We start from the raw sequence: 24,026 nt of genomic DNA, 5'->3' as shown, positions 1-24,026 counted from the left end.
ATTAGGGTTCATATAACTTTAGAAGATACTTAAGTCATGATATCAACATTAGGTTAACCAATGATAAATAAATACAACAAGGGAAGAAACCTTGCATTAGGAGAGTTATGTTTTGCTATTCCGGAACATTATGAAGGAATTGAAACTCTTAAATTTGGTAGACCATGAAGCGATGTCCTCGAAATTTTCAAAATGCTTACTAAATCTTGGTAATTGCCTCAAAGAAGACCCTCAGACCACAAGAAATCATCTTTTACGTGACGAAATTCTTATCACAAAACTATTAAATTTTCTTATTTAGAATTGGTATCATTAAACGCATCGTATTTTCATCGTAAGATGTTATGACATTATTTCTTGGAGTCATATTTAGAAATATTTTTTCCTTGTTATTTTCGGAAAGAAAAATTCTGAATAGTTTTTGCATACGCGCTAGCAAGTATAGTTGGTACTTAGACCGAAAAGGACAAATGACTAAATATTAGCTTTGATAGTGTGTTTATCCTTTGGGACTTCTGAAGATATATTTGTTAAAATCTGCAATGAATTGGAAGCGGGTACGTGGAAGCGGAAGGGAAGGAGGCGGAGAAGTGAATTTTCTAAATAGGAAGCAGATACGTGTTGAAAACATATATATATGAGATTATATTATGAAATACTAAACATTAAATGATATTAAAAATGATTTAAAGTTTAAAAATTTAGAAGAAAAAAAACTCTCTTTAGAATGTAATTAGATTTATGTATAATTAAGTTTATGCAATTCTCTTAAAAAATGATTAGATAATATTTATATAAAAAAATGAATGGTCTAAAGTAAATGAGCTTGAAAACATTTAATAGCCCAAATAATAACTAATAAAAACAATCTGTGAGTTGACATGTAGACTTCATCTTCTTTGATTTTTTAAAATCTCAGGACTTAGGCAATACTTCCAAAATCTCAGACGACGCTTCCAGCTTCTTCAGCGTACCCAAACATCACTTTTTGGAATCGTTATTCCCGAAAATTCTAGGCGATTCCGAATGATTCTAATTCCATTTCTGATTCCGAAACGAGAATAGGAGCTTTCAGAACGATTGCATGCAACATAGGTTAAAACTCGAAACAACCTTAAGAAAAAATAGTTGAGGATTCTTATTAGTTATGGGCATCCTTTTTGTCTTAAAAGATTTATTAGCATTTTGTAATTTTTGAAATAAATGTCACACTACTTTTGTTTGGCATGGGACCTCAAAAATATTAGGCATGGCTCTGACTTTGATAAATATCTTTCATAATTTCATCTATAGCCTCCTAGAAGATAATAATAGGAAGAAAGATTTTTTTTAAAAAAACAAAAAATTAAGTTCTTTTTTTTTTGGGATTTAAATCTAGAGAAGCTTTGGCACACAAAAAAATCTAGAGAAGCTTGATCCTTCCTCTATCTTTTTTATTTGGTTGGTGTTTCGGTATTATGTTGAGGGCGATGTTAAAATATTTAGATAACTTTAATGACACAAAATAGTGTAATTACTAGAGTTTGTCGACAAAATCAAACGAAATTATAGATAGCTAGAATTTCGGTGATTTTGAGCTTTAGGGTTTGCGATTTCTACACTCGTCACAACATTAATCTTCGCATTGAATGTGAGTTCATCCCTTCTCTCTAAATGAAATCAACTACTTTCATCAGCTTGATGGTGTTCAATTTTTTCCTTTATCGTGTCTGTAACGACATTATATATATATATATATTTTTTAAAAAGATTATAAGAGATATTCAATGGTTGGTTTTATTTTTGGTTCTAAATATAGAATTCTCAAAAAATAGAGAAGGGACTTCAATGGTCATTTCTATATATGACTCTAAAAATAAATAATAGAAATATATTATCTTTTGTTTTTAGTATTAATTGCCTATAATACCCTTTACTTTTAAAATTTTAAAATTGTTCTATTTATTTTATTTCTAACAATAATTCAATATGAACATATTTTTTAAACATTAATTATTATAAAAATTCATTACATCACATTCATTACTTTCCAGAGTATTAGATTACTAGTCTAATAAATTGTGTTATTTTTTTTTTTAATATTTAATTTGAGATTTTTATCTTTAATTTTTAGTATTAATTATGTATTTCTAATTTTATTGTTTGTTATCTTATTTTATTTCTTTGTTTAATGTATATTGTTGTTTTCTTTTAAGTTAAAATAATTCTATAACATATTATTAGTAGTATAATTTTAAATAAATGTAAAACTACTAGTTAACTCATTATTTAGGTATCAAATGAAAAAATATAAAAACTAAATGATTATTTTGTAAATAAAAAAGCATTAGTCTAAGAGCCATGAATAGAACCAACCATTGAAAATCTCTTATAAAGTAACATTTTTCATTTCTCTATTTATAGAACAACATATAAAATATTATTGTATATCATTTTACTCTAAAAATAGAGTTTAGAGCAAGATATAGATGCTAAGATGCTCTAAGATCATGCATAGCTAAACCGAGAACCCTATTTTAAATTACAAAAAAAAAGTCAAAAAAAAAGCTCGAAGTAAACACACAATCAAAAAGTATTAATACTACAATCAAATAATCGAAAAGAAAAAAAAATACTAAAGATACACACACAATGAAAACCAACAACAACAATTTAAAAAAAAAAAAAAAAAAACCAACCAACCAACAGCAATAAGACGAACTCATCTAATTCTCAGTAATCTTCTAAAAATGAGTTGGCCCATGGGTTTATGCCGTTAATCGTCAGGTCTTGGATTTTGATTTCGAGAGGTTTTGTTCTGTGTGACTGTGCCCTTGTCGAATTTAAATGTGTATGCGTATCTTGTCTGCGGGAAGTACTTCCAAGGCAGAAGCCACAAGTCTCATGAACACATAGCTTGGAAGCAAGCAGGACACCACGTTTATATCAATCTTGTGACAAAGAAGGTGTATCGTCTTCCTAATAGTTACGAGATCAATGACCCTTCTTTGGATGACATTCGACATGTCTTAAACCTAAGATTTAGTAGGGCACAAGTTGAAGAGTTTGACAGGAATAAGCATTGGTCTAGGGCTCTTGATGGCTCTAACTATCTTTTGGGAATGGTGGGGTTGAACAACATACAAAATACGGAGTTTGTGAATGTTACAATCCAATCGTTGATGAGAATATACTCCCTAAAGGAAATTCTTTCTGTTTCCCTACAACTATCAGCATTGCGAGTCTCCTCTTATTCACAACTTTGGGGGAACTCACACGAAAGATTGGCATGCTCTGAAACTTTAAAGGACAGGTGAGTCCACATGAGTTCTTGCCAGCTGTAATGAAAGCTAGCAAGAAACGATTTAGGACAGGCCAACAGTCAGATCCAGTGGAGTTTATGTCGTGGCTCCACAACACTTTGCACATGGATCTTAGAACTTCAAAGGAATACAGAAGTATCATCCACCAGTGCTTCCAGGGTGAGTATCAAGGCAATGAAAACAAAGAAATCTCCAGGATGCCTTTTCTGATGCTTGGGCTAGTGTTAGTAGTTTATGCTTAGGTTCACTTGTTTCTTAGCTTTAATGTTGTTGTTTGTGCAGGAGTAATAAAATAGAGATGACACAGCAGGATTACGAGTTCCCACGCCAAACCGGCAATGGTAGGTCTCGATGAGCTTTAACCCAGCTCACAAGAGTATCAAGAGAAGTCCTTTTTGATATATCATGGTTTTTATGGTTTTTGACCATGATATAAGTCTTATTTATAGAGTCTTTCTAGTGTTTTTCGAGTCTTTTGGAGTCTTTACAGGTCCTAGGTACGTTTGGAGCTTAATTGGAGATATTGGAGCATTTTGGAGCTAAATGGATGGATTTTCGTAAAGGATGATTTCAGCTGTGCATGAGTGTCGCTCAACACTATCATCGGTGTCGCTCGACACCGAGGACCACAAAAGGAAAAACGTGATTTTATCCAATTTCTGAAGATTCTGTGAAGTCCTGAAGTCTTTAGTATTTACAAAAAGGCCCAAAAATGTGTTTTTAGATTTAAGAAGGGTTTTCTGCCTCCTTCATCGAGACCTTTTATATTTTTAGACTTTCAGAGAGAAAACTTTGGTCATCTTTACTTTTGAGAGCTTTTGGGGAGACAAGTCTGAACTCTGTTTCTTTTGAGAGAAGATTTCGAACCCCTGTTATTTATTCAGTGATTTCTTATTTGCAATCTATTCATTCATGTCTGTTGCTTTAATATTCATGTCTGAGTAGTTGGCTTGTTAGGTTTAGGGTTCTCATAAGGAATTTCATTGAATGTTGGATTGATTTGCTAGTTAGGGTTCATAATCTGATTAGTTCTTCACCATAGGTTGTTCTTAAAGCTAATTCTGGACTGGCCACCTAGAACTTAGATCTTAGGTTAATTGATTGACACGAAAGTGTAATTGAATAACTGGAAAGAACCTAGGGTGAGCAAAGTAGCTATCCGCAAAGAAATTTGGTTTAGATACGTTGTGAACATATCAAACCTGCACTTAAGGCTAGTTTATATCTTTAGGATTTGCAAAGAAATTTGGGATTCTAGGATTTAGACTTAGATAATTCTCGCAACAAAAGTTGGTTAATTATAATTTCGTGATTTGAGTTCAAGAACCGCGCTTAACCTGAATCCTGACTAGTTGATTTATCTGCATTCTCTGATTTCCTGAGAAACACCCTGAGCCTAATTCTTTTCCATCGAGTTTACAACCGTTTTGATTTCATTGCTGCTTTTAATTTCATTGTTTTTGCTTAGCGTAATTCGAGTCTAATTGGTTTATTGAGTGAATCTCTCGTCTCTGTGGTTCGACCCCTGCAATACTACAACCGCACAACTGTGCTCTTTCAGAGTAGCTCTAGGGATTAAACTTTGAGCATATCAAGTTTTGGCACCGTTGCCGGGGACTTGATTTTCGCCATTAGACTTTAGATCTTGAGTTTCGACTAAGTTTTTCTTAGTGTCGAGCGACACCCCCAGTGGTGTCGCGCGACACCCGTCGTTTTTCTTAATTTTATTTTTACTTTGTTACTTACATTGCTCTTTCTCTTTGTCTTAGAAACTAGAAAAGATGGAGAACGCACTGGCATTGGTTTGTGATGATGCTGGAGTCTGGAGAGACCAAGAAGGTCATGTGTGTAATGAGAGAGGCCAGCGACTTGATGGAGAGGGTAAAATCATCAGGACGCTGGGTGACTACAACAGACCTGAGCAATTCTATGCAAATCGGTCTGCGATTCGCGCTCCTGCGTTTCAGAGGAACGAGTTTGAGCTCAAGCCTGTGTATTACACTCTTGTGGGTCAGCATCCTTTCCATGGTCTTTCTCATGAGCACCCGATGGATCATATTGAGAGGTTTGAGGACTTGGTCACCAGCATCAAGTACAATGGAGTGTCCAATGACTTCCTCTTCTGTAAGCTGTTTCCATACTCTCTTGCTGGAGAAGAGCTAACTGGCTGAAGCAGTTGGAGCCAGGATCACTAACTACTTGGGAAGAGACCAGAAACGCCTTTCTGCACAATTTCTATGATGATGCCAGGTCTGAGGAACTGAGACTTAAAATCTCAACGTTTTCTCAAGGACCGGCTGAAGCATTCAAGGCTGCTTGGGTGAGATTCAAGTCATATCAGAGAGATTGTCCACATCATGGTTTCAGTGATGTTCAGCTACTGGGTATTTTCTTCAGAGGTGTTGATTGGAGGTATCAGATGGCTCTTGATGCTGCAAGCAATGGGAATTTCAACACCAGATATCCTGAAGATGCTGTTGTGCTTATTGAGAACTTGGCATCTAGCAATAGTACCAAGAATGCTGATTATGAGCGCAAGAAGCAGGTTGGAAACATGGATGGATCACAGATTGCTGAGGTGAAGGCTAAGCTGGACTCTGTGGATAGTCTTCTTGTGGGTAAGAAATCTGTCAAATTTGCTGCCGAGGTTGAGAGTTTTGAACCAGAAGAAGAACCTGGGGATGAGGATTTTAACTTCATCAATGGAGTTGGATTTCAGGGTCAGAGGTTTGGTACTCAGCAAGGAAACAGGAACTACAGTGGAAATAATCAGAGGAGTACCTTCACAAGTAATCAGAACTCCTCTGGTTACACTCCTAAACCTCAGTACCAGAAACCATTCTCCAACAACAGCTTTTCAAGGAACTATAGTGCTCCTCCTCCTCAAACTCATGATAATGAGATGAAATCTATGCTGGAACAGATCTTGGAAGGTCAGCAAAAGATTACTGTGGATTTCAATGGGAAGATTGATGCTCTGTATCTGGATTTGAATGGAAAATTCGAAGCTTTGAACACTCATGTCAAAAAGCTGGACATTCAAGTTGCTCAAACTGCTGAGGCTGTAAAAAGGCAAGAAGGATTTCTTCCTGGGAAGACTGACACCAACCGAAGACGTTACTGCAGTGCCATCACGTTGACAAGTGGTAAAAAGCTTACTCCTGAGCTTAAAAAGGGTGTTTCTGAGGATGAAATCGTGGAACTGGAGGAATCTGCTGAAGATTTTAAAACTGCAGAGCCGGTGTCGAGCGACACCACCACTAGTGTCGCTCGACACCAAGTCGAAGATACGAAGAAGGCACTAGTAGTGTCGAGCAACACCACCACTAGTGTCGAGCGACACCACCACTAGTGTCGAGCGACACCAGCCGCCAACTGAATCAGATATCACTAAGAAGCCAAAACCAGTTGAGGAAAAGGTTTACAAACCTAAGATCCCTTACCCAAGGAGTCATAAGAGCTCTAAGCAGGAGCTAGACGATGCCAGATGCAAGGCTTTGATGGAGAAGCTTGTGATTGAGATTCCTTTGGTTGATGCTGTGAAGATTGCTCCTACTCTCAGACACTATGTGAAGAGGATGGTGACTAATAATCTGAGTCATGAGGAAGGAGTGATGATGATTTCTGAACAAGTCAGTGTTGTGATTCAGAATAAGATTCCAGAGAAACTCTCGGACCCAGGAAGCTTTGTTTTGGACTGCTCTATCTTCTCAAAGAGGTTCAAGAGATCGCTGTGTGATCTTGGTTCGAGTGTTAATCTCATGCCATACTCTGTAGCTGTTAGCCTTGGGATGACTGACTTCAAGCCAACTAAGATCTCTTTGATCCTAGCAGATCGATCTACCAGAATCCCAAAAGGTGTCTTGGAGGATGTTCCGATTAAAGTTGGTGATTGCATAATTCCTACAAATTTCGTGGTTCTGGAATTTGGAGAGGAACCCAAAGATCCTCTTATCCTGGGAAGATCGTTTTTAGCTACAGCTGGAGCAGTAATTGATGTCAAGCATGGTAACCTTGATCTCCACCTGGGAGATACCATCATGACTTTCAAGATGGAGAAGCTGAAGGATTCAACCATAGATGGTCAGACATTCCAAGTCAGTGCAATACCTGAAGTGATAGTTGGAGATCCGAACGTGTTTGATGCTGAAAAGGTGAGAGATCAACCTGAGTTGACGAAAACGTCTACAGAACCAGTGACTGCTGTTGATCAGGAAGCTCACAACATCATGTTCCATTCATCTCCACCAAAGCAAAGGTCAAGGTCACTCAAACACAGATCTCACCCTGGTGTTATTCCTGCATTCCTTGGACGACCTCATGCACACAACGCTTACACACCACCATGGATGAGACAACTTTCACAGAGGCATTCTCTGCCACTGTCTGATCCACCAGATGCATAGTCTATCCATAGTCAAGCTAATGACTTAAAACAAGCGCTTGGTGGAAGGCAACCCACTGATAAGTCTGTACATAAGTCTTTTTGTTTCTTTTGATTTTTGTTTTTCGTTTTTGTGTTTTGGGTGTAACAGATACGAAGTGGTTGGTGTCGAGCGACACCACCATCAGTGTCGGTCGACACAAGTCTGCCAAAAACAAAAAAAATAAAAAAAAATTTCTTACTTCAAGAAACCGGAGTCAAACCAGAAATTCGGATGGATCTGCTGCAATTCGGTACGAGGAGAACAAGTGTCGCACGATACCATCATCGGTGTCGCTCGACACCATCATTGCAGCCAGGTAAGTTCTCTGTTTTTCCTGCGTTTCTATGTTTCTTTTCTTTTGTTTCGCCACCTTCGGGCTAGATAACACTGGGGACAGTGTTGTTTAAGTCTGGGGGAGGTAGTTGCTGACATTGTGTTCGTTTTTCTTAGAGTCAGTCGTGTCAAATTGTTTTTGAGTCAAAACCTGTTGGAGATTATGATGCTTTTCCTGGAATTGTTGTGCTGACCTTTCATCTAAGTGACCACTGCTACAGATTCAGTCTAGATCCAACTAATGAAAAATCCTAAGGCTGACCAGTTGACTAGAGGCGTCTATGTTTCCAACAGAATCCACTAACCTGAGCTAATTTCTGAACTCTTTCTTTTACCTCATTGATGTGACTGATGTTCGTAGAGCTTGATTCCTCGTTCATACTTGACAAATGAAAGCCTGTGTGAAATCTAATGTTGGTGTTTCTCTCCCTGTGACGAGCTAAAAGGTGAAGAAGAACAAAAAGAAAAAGGCGAAAAGATTGAGATGATTTTCGCTTAGGAGTGAAGGGCTAGGAATGTTTCCAATGATCCCATTATTTCACTTCTAAGTTGGAATGATCACACAAAGGAAGGAAGCGAGGGGTAGGAAAGTTTCCTATGACCCCACTATTCGCTGAAAACCTTTGATACAAGGTAAGGGGACAACTGGGGGACTCGATGGCAAACACCATCAGTACTCGCAGCTTTACCCTTATCGAGTATATGCCATAAAAAAATGATGATGAGTGTGCGAAAAGAATAAGTCTGGGGGAGAGAAAAAGTACCAAAGTGTGTATGGCTGACTTGTTTGAGTATAGTACAGGAAAGAGTCTAGAAGGTTCTTGGCATCTGAATCATCAGTGAGATCTAGCGATGAGGGTTTATGGATAATGTTGTGGAATTTTGGACTTAATCTGGGAAGCTGTGAATATCTGCGGAGAAGTACATGGTGGTTCGATTTGGGATGATGAAGCAGTAGTTGAGTTGCAGGGTAATTGGTCAAAAGCGATGTTCCAGTGAAAGGTTGAGTCTCCGTGTTTTCAAACCTCTTTCTCTTATTTGGTGTTATGTTTGCTTGAGGGCAAGCAAATGCTAAGTCTGGGGGAGTTGATATATCATGGTTTTTATGGTTTTTGACCATGATATAGGTCTTATTTTTATAGAGTCTTTCTAATGTTTTTCGAGTCTTTTGGAGTCTTTACAGATCCTAGGTACGTTTGGAGCTTAATTGGAGATATTGGAGCATTTTGGAGCTAAATGGATGGATTTTCGTAAAGGATGATTTCAGCTGTGCATGAGTGTCGCTCGACACTACCATCAGTGTCGCTCGACACCGAGGACCACAAAAGGAAAAACGTGATTTTATCCAATTTCTGAAGATTCTGTGAAGCCCTGAAGTCTTTAGTATTTACAAAAATCCCAAAACGTGTTTTTAGATTTAAGAAGGGTTTTCTGCCTCCTTCATCGAGACCTTTTATATTTTTAGACTTTCAGAGAGAAAACTTTGGTCATCTTTACTTTTGAGAGCTTTTGGGGAGACAAGTCTGAACTCTGTTTCTTTTGAGAGAAGATTTCGAACCCCTGTTATTTATTCAGTGATTTCTTATTTGCAATCTATTCATTCATGTCTGTTGCTTTAATATTCATGTCTGAGTAGTTAGCTTGTTAGGTTTAGGGTTCTCATAAGGAATTTCATTGAATGTTGGATTGATTTGCTAGTTAGGGTTCATAATCTGATTAATTCTTCACCATAGGTTGTTCTTAAAGCTAATTCTGGACTGGCCACCTAGAACTTAGATCTTAGGTTAATTGATTGACACGAAAGTGTAATTGAATAACTGGAAAGAACCTAGGGTGAGCAAAGTAGCTATCCGCAAAGAAATTTAGTTTAGATACGTTGTGAACATATCAAACCTGCACTTAAGGCTAGTTTATATCTTTAGGATTTGCAAAGAAATTTGGGATTCTAGAATTTAGACTTAGATAATTCTCGCAACGAAAGTTGGTTAATTATAATTTCGTGATTTGAGTTCAAGAACCGCGCTTAACCTGAATCCTGACTAGTTGATTTATCTGCATTCTCTGATTTCCTGAGAAAAACCCTGAGCCTAATTCTTTTCCATCGAGTTTACAACCGGTTTGATTTCATTGCTGCTTTTAATTTCATTGTTTTTGCTTAGCGTAATTCGAGTCTAATTGGTTTATTGAGTGAATCTCTCGTCTCTGTGGTTCGACCCCTGCAATACTACAACCGCACATCTGTGCTCTTGCAGAGTAGCTCTAGGGATTAAACTTTGAGCATATCACTTTTACAAGTGATTCGCACACCCAACTCACACCTCTCACCGTAAAGAGAAATATCCCCAAGAAGAAGATGAAGAACAAGGAAGACGATGAAGATACACTCACCCCTTTCAAGGTCTTTCTCTCACCCGCTCCTTTATTTCTCTCACTAAGATGTAGGTCTATCTCTTGTTCACCACACTTTCCTTTCTTCTCTGATACTCACCTTTCTACACTCTGGTTTTGTCCTGTAGCAACATACGCTCCTTGTCATACAGCAAAACGCAGAGCTCAAGTCTTCAAGCACAAACAGGGCTTCGACTTCAACTGATCTTTTCATTTGGGCCGTTTCCAATAAACACCAGGCCCAAGTCTAGGAACCAGCAAATCCAAATTACCCAAAATGGAATCGTATCTCACAATCTCCACCTCGATTCGATTTTGAGTAATCTTCCTCCGAGAGACTCACCGCCTCCCGTTACCATTCCGAAAACACCATGTCGGAACCCTAGCTGGTTACCGAGCTAGAATTCAGTCTCTGAGAACCCTCAGATGACTTCTCCCATCTTCTAATTTCTTCACCGGCACCGATTTTGTGAGGATGTCAGCCGGATTTACAGCTGTGTCTATCTTTGATACCGATATCAATCCATCTTCCAATGAGTCTCTGATGAAGCTCATTCTCACAGCCATATGCTTCGTCCTCTCATGGAAGGTGTTGTTTTTAGCCAAGCAAATTGCACTCTGTGAATCGCAGAAGATCTCCACGACTTTCTGAGGGAAACCCAATTCGCAGGTAATGCCACTCAGCCATATCGCTTCTTTTCCAGCTTCCGTTAGGGCCATGTATTCTGCTTTGGCCGTTGACACAGCAACTATCTCTTGCAGACCAGAACGCCAACTAACTGTGTTGCCCCCTACTTGAAAGGCATAACTGGTGGTGGATCTCCTTCTGTCCAGGTCAGCTGCGTAATCGCTGTCACAGAACCCTTTTACCTCAAATTTGTCTGCCCTGTTAAACGTTAGCTTCAAATTTGATGTGGTTTTGATGTATCTGAGAATCCATTTAACCGCTCTCCAATGTTCTCTGTTAGGGGCACTCATGAAGCGACTTACCAGACCTACAGCTTGAGCTATATCAGGACGTGTGCAGACCATGGCGTACATGAGACTACCAACTGCACTAGAATAAGGTATGTGTTTCATATCCTGCTCTACTTCGTGTTTTTCTTCTTGCTTAGTGCTGGAAAGTTTGAAGTGACAACCCATAGGAGTAGAGACTGACCTTGATTCAGTCATACCAAAATTCTTCAAAATTTTCTCAACATAAGCTTCCTGCGAAAGCATTAAAACACACTTGTTTCTGTCCCTAATGAAATCCATGCCTAGGATCCTCTTTGCAGGTCCTAGGTCTTTCATTTCAAACTCCTTGCTAAGAATATCCTTCAGCCTTTTGATTTCTTTGATATCATTTGCAACCACCAACATATCATCCACGTAAAAAAGTAGGTATACCTGACTATCTTCACCACATTCCTTGAAATAAAGACACTGATCGAATCTGCTTCTGGTGAAACCATGTGCCTTCATAAACTGATCAAACCTCAAGTTCCATTGTCTTGTAGATTGTTTCAACCCATACAAAGACTTTTAAGAAGACATACTTTGTTGCCCTTCTCATAACCCTCTGGCTGCTCCATCAGAATTCTTTCTTCCAAATTCCCATCCAAAAACACTGTTTTTACATCCAGCTGTTCCAATTCCATGTCGAAGTTGACTACCATAGACAGAACCAGTCTAATAGTGGTGTGTTTCACAACTGGCGAGAACACTTCATTGTAGTCAATGCCCTCAATCTGTGCGAACCCTTTAGCCACTAGCCGTGCCTTGAATCTAGGTTCTTCCACTCCTGGAATACCTGGTTTTAGTTTGAAAATCCACTTGCAACCGATAGTCCTCTCCCCCTTTGGTCTTTGTATTAAGTCCCAAGTATGATTCTTGTTTAGAGATTCCATCTCTTCATCAGTAGCCCCTGTCCACTTGAGTTTGTTGCTTCCACTCATTGCAACCTGATAGTTTCTTGGTTCTTCAACTTCCATTAGTTCTGCCATTATCAGAGCATAGGCTGCTCGTCAGAGTCATCAAACCTGCTTGGAGGTTTAATCTGTCGCTTTTCTCTATCCCTGGCTACGAGATAATTACTCAAGTTTTGTGGTGAATCATCTGTCTCGGAGTCATCTTCAGGGTCAGTACCAGCTTCATCCGAACCAGAAATTACTCCACCTTCAGCTGAACTCTCTGCGGGATCCTTTGAACTTTCTTTATCAGTCTGTTCTGTCGGTATAGAGAATGTGACTTTCTTTTTCTGCTTAAACTTTGAACTGTGATCTTCTTCGGCTCCTGAGACCTTTCCAATGTCTTTGTAGACAACGTTTTCACAGAAGGTCACATCTCTACTTACAATACACCGTTTATCTTCCCCACTCCAAATTCTGTACCCTTTAACACCTTGAGGATAGCCCATGAAAACCCCTTTCTTTGCCCTTGGTTTCAGTTTCCCTTGATCCACATGAAAATACACCAGACATCCGAATCTTCTCATGTGGGAATAATCTGGCTTTCTTCCGGACCAAATCTCCTCAGGTATCGCAAAATTTAGTGGTGTAGACGGTGTCATGTTAATCATGTATACCACGGTCGATGCAGCTTCAGCCCAGAATGTATCTCCTTGCCCCGTCTCACAAAGCAAACTCCTCACTTTCTCGAGAATGGTTTGGTTTAGCCTTTCAGCTATTCCGTTTTGCTGTGGGGTGTAGGGGCACGTCTTGTGCCTCATTATACCATGATGCTTGCAATGCTCATCGAACATTTTGTTGCAATACTCCAAACCGTTGTCTGTCCGTAGAGCCTTCAGTCTTTTGCCACACTGATTCTCTACAAACGCCTTCCATTCAACGAACCTTTCGAAAGCCTCATCCTTGGTCTTGAGAAAATATACCCACACCTTCCTCGAATACTCATCCACAAATGATATGTAGTACTGACACTTAGACAAACTAGGAGTAACATTTGGTGACCCCCACAAATCTGAATGTACATAGTCTAGGGGTCCTTCAGACGTGTGTTTACCAGTCTTGAATGGTAGCTTGTGACATTTTCCCAGAATGGAATGTTCACACTGCTTCAACTCAGTAATCTCTTCAGGCTTAATGAGCTCTTTCTTGACCAGTACTTTTAGATTCTTTGCACTCATATGTCCCAACCTGCTATGCCATAAAACTGTTGAATCCTCCGGTTTCACTGCTGCATTAACCTGTTCCAGCTCTGGCTTTCCATCTAGCATGTACAGTGTATCTATGTAATCACCTGCTAGAACTTCGCGGTCACCTTTGAAAACTTGCATACGGTAGTTCTTGGACTTGAACCAACATCCATTCTGTTCCAATTGACCCAGTGATATCAGGTTTCGTCTGGCAGTAGAAGAATATCTGACTTTTGTTAACACAACTGAAGACTTGTTGTAGTTAACTATCCTGATTTTCCCAATAGCTGTGATCACACAGTATGTGTCATTCCCCATCAAGATTTTACCTCCATCTATCTCTTCTACGTCAACATCAGATCTTTTCTAAATGTCAAATGATATGAACATCCAGAATCCAAGACCCACCCTTCTCTACTATGTAGTGATAACACCGTATTTTGACCACTTTTATGGATCGTTTTGAAATACTTTTTCTATGTTTTTAATTGCTTTTAAGTACTTTTATTATGTTTTTCTAGTATTTGTAGTCTCAAGACTCTTTTCAGGTAACTTAGGGAAAAGCTTAACAAAATGGATAGAAAACTAGATTTCAGCTCAGAGTTAAACCGTCAGAAGTTCACCCCTGATTGAAGGCCTTCTCACCGTCTGATCCAGCTCAAATTTGGAGACCTAAAGATGGAAGTATCAGCTTTCCAGTGCACTTTACAGATTGGCAATCCAACGGTTCAATCAAAAGATACGCGAAGAGCAAGATGTCCCGTAAACCAGCCGGCAAGCACTTCCACCCGCAGCCAACGAGCAATTTCCCGCGGTCAGGAGCATCCCGACCGCGGCAAAACACTCATTCCCCGCGGTCACACCTGTCCCGACCGCGGCCATCAACCTCCGAGCCCAAAAAGCCCATTTCTGAAACCCACATTTGGAGAAACCCTAAGTGACGTCCAGAGAGGTCTTGAGCACTATAAATACATGTCTTAGGAACCCTAAACGAGGAGGAACGGATCACCATCTATCATCACTTCATACTTTTATTGTTTTTGCTTTAGCTTTTAGGGAGAGAGAGATTTGTTCTCTTGAACCCTTGTTCTTTATTTTTCAATTTCGGTTTCTATTCTACTTCTTAATATTATGTCTTTGATTTCGTTCATTATGTCTGAGTAGTTTTATTGTTGGGATTAAGGGATTTTCGATGGGGATTTATAAGTTCGATGAGGATTCCATGAGCTTTTGAGCCGAATCTTAGAACTTTTTCTTCTGAATTCGTTTTTACTGCATGAAGGTAGCGTCATGAACTACAATCTGATCCAGATGCTTGGTGACACGAAAGTGTTCATCAGGTATCAGATCTAGTTTGGGAGAGCAAAACAAACATAGGAGTGGAAACCTACCTATGGGCGATTTGTGAATTAGGACGAGTCTTATACATAATGCATCTCTTCTCTTCCAGGGCCAGAGTGGAAACCTACTGGTCAGGGTTGAGAGAGATAGTTGTCTATGATCACGACAGTGGCGTATTCATACGTCCGTGACTCCAGTTCGAAAAGTTTAAGCTAATATCTTATCAAATTTACTCTCTAGCAATGTTTTGAATCGTTCGTACCCCTGAGAAAACTTCCCTGAACCCCAACGCTTTCTTCTCCATTGATTTACACCGATTTTCTTTCAAGCTTTAGTTCAATATTGTCTTTCCTTTTTAGTTCATTTTCATTTAAGCATTAGAATATCCGTTTTTATCATTTTTAGTTATTTTCGTTAAGTTTAGTTATTACGCCATTTAATTCCTGTATTCTCTTTTAATATTTCGTTTTTACATTTTAAACACACTACCAAACCCCCCACTAAACCGTTTTTGTTCTAGACTTCCTTACTTTAACTTATTTCAAAGGCTTTTTGCAAGAAAAGATCCTCCTTTCCTGTGGATTCGATCCCTAAGTATTACAATCGATCAACTGTGCACTTGCGGCTATTGATTTCAATTAGGGTAAAACTTGACACCCTCACCACACCACATCAAGTTTTTGGCGCTGTTGCCGGGGAAGACACGCGTTTTCTTTTCTGCAAAACCCCGAGAAAGGTTAGTAAATCAACTCTAGAACCCCCTTTTCTGCTACTTTCCATTTTTCGGTTATTTTGTTTCCATTTCAGAAGATATGGATCCTATAAATAAAAATATACACTATGGGGAAGGTTTCTATAACACTCCTCAAGCCACAAGACGCAGAGAAGAATACCAAGGCCGAAATCTTAGCTACATGGATCGATACAGCCAGCCAAACCACCCTTACCACCGGCGCAGAGAGACTGTTCGACGCCGGGAAGATCCTTATGGCCCTCCTCCAACCTACTTCGAGCCACACGCCTATAATCCTCCACTTCAGAACCCTAGTCAGCAAGAGGATAACTTGAGGATCAGCAGACGTTTGGGACGCCTCGAAGGGATGATAAACCAATTCCTTGATCAGCAGATTCTCACCGAAAACACCCTGCTCAAGAAAATTGATTCAATCTCTGAAGAGTTCAACAGAAAATTCGATGATAGGGCCAACCATATTCGAGTTTTGGAAGAGCAAACCCACAAGGACTCACAAACACTAGCTGGGATGATCCACCAAGTCGCAACAGAGCAGCCAAGACAAGGGTATGACATCATACAAAACTCGAGTGATATTGTCGAATCAAAACAAGAGATTAAAGAAGTCAGAGAATCCGCCTCCTGGTATAGAGAGAAGACAGATGAAGAGTTGCAAGAGATCGAGCACAGGCTGAACAAACTCGAGCTCAAAGCACGGGAGATTGATGCAAGAATGGAGCAGATGCCCAACATTGAGCAAATTGAGAGATTTTCTAAGAAATCTCCCAAAAATCCTGATGAAGATGCACATCAAACCCCTGGTATGAGTTCATATGATGCTAGTATACCCAATAAAGAAGCTGGAGAGGTTTGTATCAAATACAAGAAGGAAGAGACGGACTACGAGCAGTTTACATCCGGTGCCGCGGGTCCAAGCGTTCCGACCGCGGCCAATGCCTTGTTTCCCGCGGTCGCGACCCCTCTGACCGCGGGAGTTGGTCGTTCAGATGTTCCTCCGGGTTTTGAGAGAAAAATAATACACCTTCTGTCCCAACTTCAACCTCCAGCACCTAAAAAAGCAACTCAGGAAGAAGAAAACCAAGTTTCAGATGAAGAACCAGATTGGCATGAATCATTACCTTGTATGATGGCAAAGGAATGTGTTGAAGATTCAGCTGATTCTTCAATACAAGAAGACCAGACGTGCAGCAAGATAAAGATGCCATACATTGATTCAATCATTGAATATGACGCTGCAGCTTTCTTTTGTGAATCCTATTCTGCGTTTGAGACACCAGCCAACACCTACAGAGAAAGGCAAGTTCGAATTCTCCATAAGGTCAAGACTGCAGGTCAGTTTCTTATCTCTTGTTCTATTAGAGGAGAGATGTTTAAAAACGTGCTATGTGATTCTGGAGCTTGTCTTAACATGATGTCCAAGGCAATTGCTTTGAGACTTGGTATTAGACACCTGCGCAGGACTAGAGCAAAGATTAGCCTAGCTGATGATTCAAATGCAACACCTCAAGGAATAGCTCATGAAATTCCTTTGAGAATAGGAGATTGCATAGTGCATATCGACTTCTACATTGTCGAAACGAGAGATGCAACATATCCAGTGATTCTCGGATGGTCTTTTCTAGCAACTTCCGGAGCTATAATGGACTGGCCAAACCAGAGGATTTCATTTGCTAATATCGACAAAGATGTCTTCACAGAAGTTGTTCCATACAACAGCAAAGCAGGAAAACGTCCTGCAACAGAAGAGTTTGAAGAAGAGCTTTGGAGTGACGAAGAACCTGCTAAGCAAGGCAAGGAGATGTCGAAAAATACTTGTCTCAGGAAAAAGTCTTCTTCATTGGAATAAGTCACGTCCAACACCAAAATTCGACCTAAACGACTTAAAACAGAAGCGCTTAATGGGAGGCAACCCATTTAGGTATTGCTTTCTTTAGAATTTTTCTTTCTTTTTTTTTGATCTTTTTCTTTTTCTTAGTTTCAGGTGTTTCTTATAAAACAAAAAAGCCAAAAAAAAATAAAAAAAAAACAAGAAAAAAACCAAAAAGAAGGATGATACCTGACTGCTCGGCCCAGCAGGAACCAAGGAGAAGCAGGAAGAGGCCGCGATATAAGCCCCCGCGGTCGCAGACGTTCTGACCGCGGGAAACCCATCATCGACCGCGGTCGCGTGAATATGACCGCGGCCAAGCACTTGGTTGCCGCGGTCGTGCAGCCCCTGACCGCGGCACTTGGTCGTTGAGATCCAAACCCGACCCAAACCACCCCAAATCACCTCATTTCACCTCACCAATCACCCTCCACCACCTTCATCACCACCCATCACCTTCCACCACCTTCATCACCACCCATCACCTTCCCAAACCCCTTCGAATGAATCCGGTTCATCTCCACCAGCATCCCAGATCCAGGTAAGTTCTCTTTGTCCTTACCAATTCGATTATCTATGCATTTTTCTCATCCAATCTCGACTTGTTTCACACTGAGGACAGTGATATTTAAGTCTGGGGGAGGATTTCATCCCTTTCTAACCACTTTTCTTTCATGAGTCTTGCATTATCTACACTTTTTGCATTTTCCTTAAAGTTTTTCAAAATCGGTTTTCAAAACAAAATACGTTTTAAAGGGAATGGTGAACATGAATCAATGATAGTTGACTGTGTGCTTTTAGACTGTTCCTAGTGACATGCTCATTCATGATTTAGGACTAGACTAGGCGGTAGCTAAGCACATTTGAAACGAAGTACCCCAGAGGAATTTGAATGATTTCGATTTAGATGAAGGGATACACTAGCTCTGTTTTATTTTGGACTTAATTTGGACTTAATTTTCTCATTGAAGCATTAGACCAGGGAAACGAATCATACATTCAGGACTCTTTTATCCTTTTACCACTCTCTGTTGATCCTGAATGGCTAGTTCATCTTTAGCTAGTTCCCCACCTTAACCAATCCTCTTTCAAACCACATGCACTCTTGTTTTCTATTGTCTTATATGCAGATAAGTGCAAAAACGTTGGAGAGAAAGAGGAACGACGCAGTTTTCAGTCACCAAGGACAGAGACCTGCAATTTGCCGGAAAAGTTCCCGGAAGGATTCAACACAAGAGGAAGCTCAGTTTGCCTTAGAAAAATCTCAAATTTTGGTACAATCTCGTCCTCTAGTCTCTCTCTTTTTAAAAAGGCATTTCTCGTTCAAAAAAAAAAAAAAAATATATATATATATATATATATCCAAAAATAAGAAAAAAAGGAAATAAAAGCCTTAGAGAGTCTAGAGAGGTCGAATTTTAAGTCCCAAGGCAACTGGAGTTCAATTTTATGGAGTTTTGGAGATTTTTTCTGATTCCCGGAAAGAATCTAAGTCTGGGGGAACAGCTGTTTACAACAAAGGAGGAAGGATTATGCAACAACATTTGGCAAGAAGAAGTGACTGAAAACTGTGGTCATCAACAGTTTCTTATCTCTCTTGCGGTTTTGCATATTATCTTGCATCCTCCAGATCTTCAGGTAACCCGAAACACTTTAACTCCACCGCCCTTTAATGCCAAACGCCGTCTACCCTTGATGATGTCTTTAATGAGAACTCACTATTGAACTTAATGAATGTAGAGAGCTAGTTGACTGGAATCAAGATTTAAATTGTTTAAGTTTTGCATGACGGAAAAAGTGGACTAGTATCTCTTGTGCATTAGTGAGAATTTTCTAGACTAAGTTGTGGATTGATGCACTATCTTTGGTCCTAGTTTAGGAGTTCATGTCTATGAGATTTGTGCATTTCCTATTTTTGTTTTCACTTAACCAGTTTAGGCTTTTGCTTTGTTTGAGGACAAACAAAGGTTTAAGTCTGGGGGAGTTGATAACACCGTATTTTGACCACTTTTATGGATCGTTTTGAAATACTTTTTCTATGTTTTTAATTGCTTTTAAGTACTTTTATTATGTTTTTCTAGTATTTGTAGTCTCAAGACTCTTTTCAGGTAACTTAGGGAAAAGCTTAACAAAATGGATAGAAAACTAGATTTCAGCTCAGAGTTAAACCGTCAGAAGTTCACCCCTGATTGAAGGCCTTCTCACCGTCTGATCCAGCTCAAATTTGGAGACCTTAAAGATGGAAGTATCAGCTTTCCAGTGCACTTTACAGATTGGCAATCCAACGGTTCAATCAAAAGATACGCGAAGAGCAAGATGTCCCATAAACCAGCCGGCAAGCACTTCCACCCGCAGCCAACAAGCAATTTCCCGCGGTCAGGAGCATCCCGACCGCGGCAAAACACTCATTCCCCGCGGTCACACCTGTCCCGACCGCGGCCATCAACCTCCGAGCCCAAAAAGCCCATTTCTGAAACCCACATTTGGAGAAACCCTAAGTGACGTCCAGAGAGGTCTTGAGCACTATAAATACATGTCTTAGGAACCCTAAACGAGGAGGAACCGATCACCATCTATCATCACTTCATACTTTTATTGTTTTTGCTTTAGATTTTAGGGAGAGAGAGATTTGTTCTCTTGAACCCTTGTTCTTTATTTTTCAATTTCGGTTTCTATTCTACTTCTTAATATTATGTCTTTGATTTCGTTCATTATGTCTGAGTAGTTTTATTGTTGGGATTAAGGGATTTTCGATGGGGATTTATAAGTTCGATGAGGATTCCATGAGCTTTTGAGCCGAATCTTAGAACTTTTTCTTCTGAATTCGTTTTTAGTGCATGAAGGTAGCGTCATGAACTACAATCTGATCCAGATGCTTGGTGACACGAAAGTGTTCATCAGGTATCAGATCTAGTTTGGGAGAGCAAAACAAACATAGGAGTGGAAACCTACCTATGGGCGATTTGTGAATTAGGACGAGTCTTAAACATAATGCATCTCTTCTCTTCCAGGGCCAGAGTGGAAACCTACTGGTCAGGGTTGAGAGAGATAGTTGTCTATGATCACGACAGTGGCGTATTCATACGTCCGTGACTCCAGTTCGAAAAGTTTAAGCTAAGATCTTATCAAATTTACTCTCTAGCAATGTTTTGAATCGTTCGTACCCCTGAGAAAACTTCCCTGAACCCCAACGCTTTCTTCTCCATTGATTTACACCGATTTTCTTTCAAGCTTTAGTTCAATATTGTCTTTCCTTTTTAGTTCATTTTCATTTAAGCATTAGAATATCCGTTTTTATCATTTTTAGTTATTTTCGTTAAGTTTAGTTATTACGCCATTTAATTCCCGTATTCTCTTTTAATATTTCGTTTTTACATTTTAAACACACTACCAAACCCCCACTAAACTGTTTTTGTTCTAGACTTCCTTACTTTAACTTATTTCAAAGGCTTTTTGCAGGAAAAGATCCTCCTTCCCTGTGGATTCGATCCCTAAGTACTACAATCGATCAGTTGTGCACTTGCGGCTATTGATTTCAATTAGGGTAAAACTTGACACCCTCACCACACCACATCATGTAGTTCTGAAGCAGTAAGTACCAGCAGTTCCGAGATCTCTGCTTCACCTACACCGGCTTCTCCGTTTGACCTCTTTGGGCAATCCTTTTTGAAATGTCCTTCATCACCGCAATACCAGCACCCTTTCTTGCTTTTTGGTCTTGACTTGCTTCTGTGATTACTTTTTACTTTTGACGTGTTCTTCTTCTCAGATCTGCCCTGAGCTTGTGCCGTCAGACCTTCATTACTCGATGATGCAGTCAAGTAGTTTCCCTTTTGCCTCAACTCAATTTCTAGGGAATAGGCCGACGTAGTTATCTCCTTTAGAGTAATGGTTTCTTTCCCATCCCTATACTTAAGGGTGTGAACGAGCTGAGCGAACCTTGATGGAAGACTATTGAGAAGAATATGTCTTCAGCACTTAGCTCCACATCTAGACTTGCTAAATCTGACACTAGCTTGTTGAAGATGTCCAGATTTTTGTCTAAATTTTTATCCTCTTCCATTTTGAAGCTGTAGAACCTTTGCTTGAGGTAGAATCTGTTTGGTAAGGACCTGTCTTGATATTGAGATTCCAGGGAGTCCCACATATCTTGAGCCGTTTTGTGCTTCAAACCGACCTTCCTTAACACCATATCTGTCAGACTCATGCTCAGCAAATTTCTAACTCTTCGATCTTTCTCTAGTCTCTTAGGATCAGGGGTAGCTTCATCAGAATCAACAGCTTTTCCCGTTCGCTTGTTGACGTATCTGCATCACCATCCACTTTCAACACCGAATCCAGACCCAAGATCTCGAACTGAGCTAGAACTCTGTGCTTCCAAATCGCATAGTCTCCTTCTCCATCGAACTTCTCCACTTCCCATCTTCCTTGAGTAGGTTCCATGATCTTTTGTACCAGATCTTGAGAACCCTACAACACACGACAGTCACAGAGCAACTACAGTACCAGCCACACGAATATCCCAAATCTTTTAGAGTAAGACACTAAGTTCCACACAAGTAGGATCCTTTACCTGATGAAACTCTTATCATGTGTCTTATCTGCAGAACCGATCACCCGAACCTCCAAAAGCTTCAAGCTTTATCACCAAGCTTCAAACTTTTCTACGTCGAAAGCTTCAAATCACCGAAAGCTTCAAGCTTTATCACCAAGCATGAAATTTTATCACCAATAACCTGGCTCTGATACCACTGTTAGTAGTTTATGCTTAGGTTCATTTGTTTCTTAGCTTTAATGTTGTTGTTTGTGCAGAAGTAATAAAATAGAGACGACACAGCAGGATTACGAGTTTCCACGCCAAACCGGCAATGGTACGTCTCGGTGAGCTTTAACCCAGCTCACAGGAGTATCAAGAGAAGTCCTTTTACAAGTGATTCGCACACCCAACTCACACCTCTCACCGTAAAGAGAAATATCCCCAAGAAGAAGATGAAGAACAAGGAAGAAGATGAAGATACACTCACCCCTTTCAAGGTCTTTCTCTCACCCGCTCCTTTATTTCTCTCACTAAGATGTAGGTATATCTCTTGTTCGCCACACTTTCCTTTCTTCTCTGATACTCACCTTTATACACTCTGGTTTTGTCCTGTAGCAACATACGCTCCTTGTCATACAGCAAAACGCAGAGCTCAAGTCTTCAAGCACAAACAGGGCTTCGACTTCAACTGATCTTTTCATTTGGGCCGTTTCCAATAAACACCAGGCCCAAGTCCAGGAACCAGCAAATCCACATTACCCAAAATGGAATCGTATCTCACAGCTAGATTTGCCTCCGCCTCCTCTTACGGAGAAAATCATAGTTCTGTAGGTTGCTTCATTGGTCTATTGAAGAAGTTTGATGGAGAAACTGTGACAGAGGTAGTTCGTCCTAGACTAGCCAGAATGAGATCGTGTAACCAAATTTCCTCCTTACTTGATGTCACATATGGTTCGGTTCAAGAAGAATAACTTCTGCAAGGAGAAGAACCCTACCTTGGTAAAATTCCCAGTGAAGGAGTGGGACTGTGGGAGATGAGGGATTGCATACCATCTTTCCCTACAGGCCCAGTCCCCCAGAAGGCGAGAAGGTCTGCTCTAAGTATAATCTAATATCGAGAGTTGTACATGATGGTAAGCCTGAAGATGAAGATGGGTACTTCAGATTTTTTGTTAAATACAAGTCGCAAGAACTATGGTACAAGATGCAGGATCTTCATGTTGCAGAGACAATTCCCCAAATTGTAGTATTATCGCAAGCATAGATGCAGATCTATGAGCAGCAGGAAACAAACTGACTCATCTATTTATGTAGCTATTAATTTTCAAGTTTTTTTTGTTGGATTATGGATTGAGATTAGAGATTAATTTCACAAGTTTTTGGAGATAATGTTGAACCTATAAGTATATTGAATATTGTTGTAGGTGGGCTGAGCACAGCCCTCTTTTTGTAATTTTAACCAGGCCTATTAGCAAATCAGAGAGGCCCAACGAGCTCAAAGAATAACAAGCCCATCCATAAAGCCAAAACGAGGTCGTTTAAAGAGATGAATTTCCCATAACAAAGGAGCAGCTCGCCACGTCGACGTTGAAGGAGTAGCTCGCCACGTCGACGTTGAAGGAGTAGCTCGCCACGTCGACGTTGAAGGAGTAGCTCACCACGTCGACGTTGATGAAACAGCTCACCAGCGAGACATTCCGATAGACGGTCGGTCAGGTCTATCTACCCGGCCGCCCAAACTACTCTGACCGAGATGTAACCTAATTTGAACACTATAAATAGCTCTGTAACTTCATTTATTACGGGATCCGTAATCTGAAATAGAGACAAATATACTCGAGAATTATAATCACAACTCTTACCTCGCTTAGTTGACCTCGCCCAAACAACCCCGAAATATTCACATCGATCTCACCTCTATTTTAACAAGAATCTCCGAGC

The 24,026-nt window shown here is 39.9% G+C and overlaps 1 non-coding gene and 1 pseudogene across 1 annotated transcript; one reads left to right on the top strand and one right to left on the bottom strand.

The window, feature by feature from the left end:
* Positions 1-172: 172 nt before the first annotated feature.
* LOC112088386 lies at positions 173-23,382 on the top strand (annotated as a pseudogene).
* Positions 5,560-5,666, bottom strand: LOC112088736. The gene has a single exon (XR_002900676.1). It is a non-coding gene; the product is annotated as a small nucleolar RNA R71 (small nucleolar RNA).
* Positions 23,383-24,026: the final 644 nt, after the last annotated feature.

Source organism: Eutrema salsugineum, unplaced genomic scaffold, assembly GCF_000478725.1.
Source record: "Eutrema salsugineum unplaced genomic scaffold, Eutsalg1_0 scaffold_14, whole genome shotgun sequence".
In the NCBI taxonomy this organism is placed as follows: domain Eukaryota; kingdom Viridiplantae; phylum Streptophyta; class Magnoliopsida; order Brassicales; family Brassicaceae; genus Eutrema; species Eutrema salsugineum.
This window is presented reverse-complemented; position numbering and strand designations above follow the sequence as displayed.